Here is a 4,553-nt window from a genome sequence, read left to right on the forward strand (position 1 = left end):
GATTTTTATTTTTAAGTCAAGAACTGTTTCACTGGTAACAGAAGCTGGGGGATACGGCAGCGTAACAAAGTCAGTGTTGCCTTCTCTTATTCACTGATTATTACTTTTGTGATTTCGGTTTTTCTTTTTGAACATCTAGCACCTGGAGCTATGACATTACCTAATAATTGTATTTTAAAAGAAATGAAAAAGAGAAATGACAAAGAAAAACAATTTTTTCACAGAAAAGAACCTGAAGGGTGTTCTTTACAGTATCAGAAAAGAAAAATAACTCATTGTTGGATACCTTTGTATTTAATGCTTTTTTGTAGTCATTGTTTATGAGTTAATTGTTTGAATTTTTACTTTCATTTTGTGGGTCCTGGTTTCTAAACAACTGTGCACAGCAGAACAGCAATCTTTTCTTCAACAGGGAAAAAGAAGTTCCACTCCCAGATTATTGGAAAAAAGAACCTTGGCTCTTGTTTATTTATTTATTTAGAAAGCACATACAGCGATGCATGGGAAGGGGAAGAGAGAGGCAAAACACGTGAGCGTACAAATCCATCTCAAAAGAAATAGTGAGACATTTCCCGGATGATTAGTAGTACATCAGTCTATGTGAGCATTTAAACTGTTGTACCTCTATATTAAGAAAAAAGAAACCACAGAGAATTTCTGAAGAACAAGATAAACGTCTATATTTCAGAAATCCCACCACAATCAACTTGTAGGCAGCAATGTTCTTGTTTTGTGGTGGGGTTTTTTTGTTGTTGTTGTTGTTATTGTTCCTGATATGTCCTCAAAGGGGTCTCTCTTGCTCACGCTATGGTTTCTTTCCTTAGTGTCCGCCTCTGGTGACAAGTAAGGATACTCGTGAATGAAGATTTCCCCTTAGTTCTTGACCTTTTCTTTAACTTCTTCTGGTGCTTGAGTGAAATTCCAAGCTCTTCCATTATCGCATTGAAAGAAAGACACTGGTGGAATATGGAAATTGTATTAAAAACTTCTCCTTGAAGGCAGAGTTAGAACATACCCTTTGTACAAATAGTGTCTTTCAGAAGCAGGGACCTGAGCTGTTGCCGGCAGGCTCAGAAAGCTGCTCTGCTGAGTTCTACCAGCTCTGAATAAGCCCTAAGGTATAATAGGTGAGTCCGTATGAAAACTGGTTTTTTGCCTGACTTGGCTTCCACTGAATTTAATTTAACTTTGGCTTTACTAAAGCCGATTATGAATGTTTCTGAAATTCTACACAGACATATTTGCAATGTTTTGGTGGCTTCATATTGTAAAACTTACCCTTTTTCAGTAGGTGATTTTCCTCCTGACCTTAAAAGAAAAAACTCTTCTTTTTTAAAAAACATCTTCTTTTTTAAAATCACACGAACCATAGCACCCCCCCCAAAAAATGTGTACGCTAGAGAGAACTAATAACACCATTTCTGAAGATTTCTTTGTGCTTTAGTTATTCTCCTCATAAAATTGACAGATATTTCTAAAATATAACACAGTCCTTAATCCTCTTCTTTCCTTGGAAAAAATCTTTTTCAAATATTGTGTGTTGGAGAAAGGAGAAAATTACCACAAGAATAAGGTAGCCGAGTAGTTTAGAAATAAAGCAAAACCAGCACAACATTAACAAAGACCTCCTGGGTAGGTGGAAACATCCTTTAAAATCTACAAGTGGAATAATGATATGTTACACAAAAATTAAAAAAAACCAGAAAGAGGATTTAAGTGGAAGTATGTTGCAATGCAAAAGAAATTTCTCATGCAAATACATAAAAATAGATGATTTATATACACAACGAAGTGGTGGTAGCAGTGTGAAACAAAGCTTTAACCACCTTACCTTCATCAGGTTGAATAAATCCTTCCTGACAAACCCTTTCTAGAACTGCCGAACTGACCAGCTTTGAAACAGCTGGTTACAAATACGGTTCTTGTAAATTGACAGCAAAAGGACACAGATACGGTTCTCTGAATCAGATACAAATTCCCTTCCAGAGTGATACCAATTCAATGTAAGCAACGTTCAGTTCTTAACCAGTAACAATCCAACAGTGGCCTTGGTTATACAGGGCTAAAAAAAGTGAAAATAGAGATGTTACTGGGAAAGGAGAAAACCCAATCATTCCCGGTGACCAGCCATTTTAGAGGAATATTTTCAAATGCAGGAGAGAGTACAAGGGTAACCTGGATCGAGGTAAAATAATTTGTTCAAGGTAGCAAAGGAATCCCAGAAAAGTGACTCCCACACACCGTGTTCCTTCCTCTCCACTATAAACCCTCCTTGTAACATGTGTAACCCTAGTTCTGCGAACAAGCTCAAGACGTCAGCGTGGGCGTGCATTTTAAACGTGTAAGATCTGGTGTATGGCATCACGTCCATTTGCAGGATGGGCTGCACAAAACTAAGATCCCACAGTATGTTAAATCTGTAGTTTATTAAGTTTTCTTTGAGATGCTTAATTTTTGTTCATCTAAAATTCTGAAGTCTACATGAGTGGAATCCCTATTAATTCATGCCAGCCCCTAAATGTAACAGGCATAGTCCAGGGCAGTATACTGCCTTTTTTTTTTTTTTTTTTCAGGTTACTGACTAGTAATAGCCAGGAATTTGCAGGTGCAAATATCATTTAAATATCCCCTTTGGCATTGCAATATAGAAATTCCAGCATTTCTGGAGTTAGAGTCAAAGGTGCCTGCTGCAGCCCCATGCCCTGTGGAAGCAGCAGGTGAAGCGGGTGTCAGCCTACCACAGACACTATTTCTATATTGCTTCAGGCTTTCTTAGAGAATGGCACCACTTATTTCCAAACTAAGAGAACGGTATGGTCTAAGAGGCTGACCTAGAATGGATAATTTCTCTCTATTATCTTAGTTTTGACTGAGCTTTCAAAATCTAGATTACAAAGTGATTATAGAACTCCATGACGAATTAGGAAAGGATTGTATTATTTGTAGGATCAATTAGGTTTATTTTTATTTTCTTGCCCCGTTGTTCTTACTAACCTATATGTTCTGTGTGTATACACTAATACCCATCAGTCATCAGCAATGTGTATACAGGGAAGATTTCTGCGGATGAAATAGTACATTTTACTGCCTTATGAATAGGCTTGTATTTTAATTTTCCAAACTGATTCTTATTATTCAGACTATGTGGTTATCATAATTCCTTTCAAATTCACAACAACAAAATAGCCCCATGAAAATAATTTTACGTCTACAGATAGATAGATATTTTAAACATATTGTTGACGTTAAGTATGTGAGGTTTTTCATATCTGACTACGTGATTTTTGAAGTTCCCGCTGGTTCCACTTCCAAGTCAGTTTTGAATTTTTAAATAGATATTATCAGAAAGACTTCAAGCTATTCTTCGTCATGGCTTTGATGTTTCGGTCTTGTCTAAGGATTAAGCTTGTGCCTAGCTGTCCATCAACAGCAGTTACATTTAAAAATGAATTTAGAAACGTTACGGTTCTTGTTTATGATCTTTTCTGTAGTTGAACACATTTAACCATGCAACAAAGTATGAAGCAGGCCATTCAAAACCTGGAAGGGCTCTGCTTTACCAAGACTCTCTCCTATCCCACCCTGGCAGTGCAAGGCCCAGTGGGTTCATTACCCGTGACAGCGGTCAAAACACAGACACACCCAACGCACACGGGAACGGGCTCAGCCATCCCACAGGGACAGTGAGCTGGGAGAGGGACAGGAGGAGGGTTTGCGTTGATAGCTTCCTGGGGCTTCCAGTCTGCAGCTCCTGCTCCTGGCTTTGTAGGACACAAGCAGTTTTGCGGTTACAGTTGTGTTGTGATTACTTTTGAGGGACTTAAAATGCCATTGGCACAAGTTTTGTTTACCTGAAGCAATGAATTAAATGTAGATTTAAGACCTTGGACCGTTCCTTCAAAGATACTCCAATGCTTACGGATTTAATTCTGACTGATTAATTTTGTGCATATTCCTGTGCCTGAGATCCTACCACTGCTGAGAAAACCAGTTGGAGGTGGCAAAAAGCATTGAAAACTTGGAGACACGGGGCTTTCTCTGCCCCTCTACCTTCACAGAGAGCTTCAGATGGTCTAGAAGAGCAATCTGAGATGATGCTTTGAACTTTCAGGTGTTTGGTTAATCCTTCTGAAGGACCGCTTCCTGAGCCCCTGAGCTCAAAATTCCTGTTTATATCCAAGCTCGTGCATGCAATTAGGACACTGAACAGACACCTGAAAACTGGAATTGCCCTGAACTTCTCAAGCAGTAGAAAACTGTAGTGCAGAGCAAGTACAAACTCAGCCGGAATGCTGTAGGATTCACAGGAAAATCAGGGACAAGGAACACATTCAGTGAGGTCTTTCAGGACGGCCCTCTGAACAACTCCAGGTCTGCAGCACAAGTACAGCAGCCTTTAAAAAGGGGATGGTGACATTAAAATTCTATTTAAAAGGCTAATACACTGTTCTTTTAGTCTCATATTCCCATAGCCCGACTGAAAGGATTTCTTTAAAAAGCTATTTTTTTACATATTTTTGAGTCTACTTTTGAGGTATCAGAAGAGTAGGGAA

The 4,553-nt window shown here is 38.6% G+C and overlaps 1 protein-coding gene across 1 annotated transcript in view; it reads right to left on the reverse strand.

Moving 5' to 3' along the window:
- Positions 1 to 779: 779 nt before the first annotated feature.
- GRIK1 (glutamate receptor, ionotropic, kainate 1) overlaps positions 780 to 4,553 on the reverse strand; it is a 37,718-nt gene continuing 33,944 nt past the window's right edge. Inside the window, exon 12 of the mRNA XM_010134486.1 lies at positions 780 to 956. The gene's annotated coding sequence lies outside the window, so the exon portion shown is untranslated. The remainder of the gene's footprint in view (positions 957 to 4,553) is intronic.

The sequence above is a fragment of the Buceros rhinoceros genome, unplaced genomic scaffold (assembly GCF_000710305.1).
Source record: "Buceros rhinoceros silvestris isolate BGI_N320 unplaced genomic scaffold, ASM71030v1 scaffold3544, whole genome shotgun sequence".
Classification (NCBI taxonomy): domain Eukaryota; kingdom Metazoa; phylum Chordata; class Aves; order Bucerotiformes; family Bucerotidae; genus Buceros; species Buceros rhinoceros.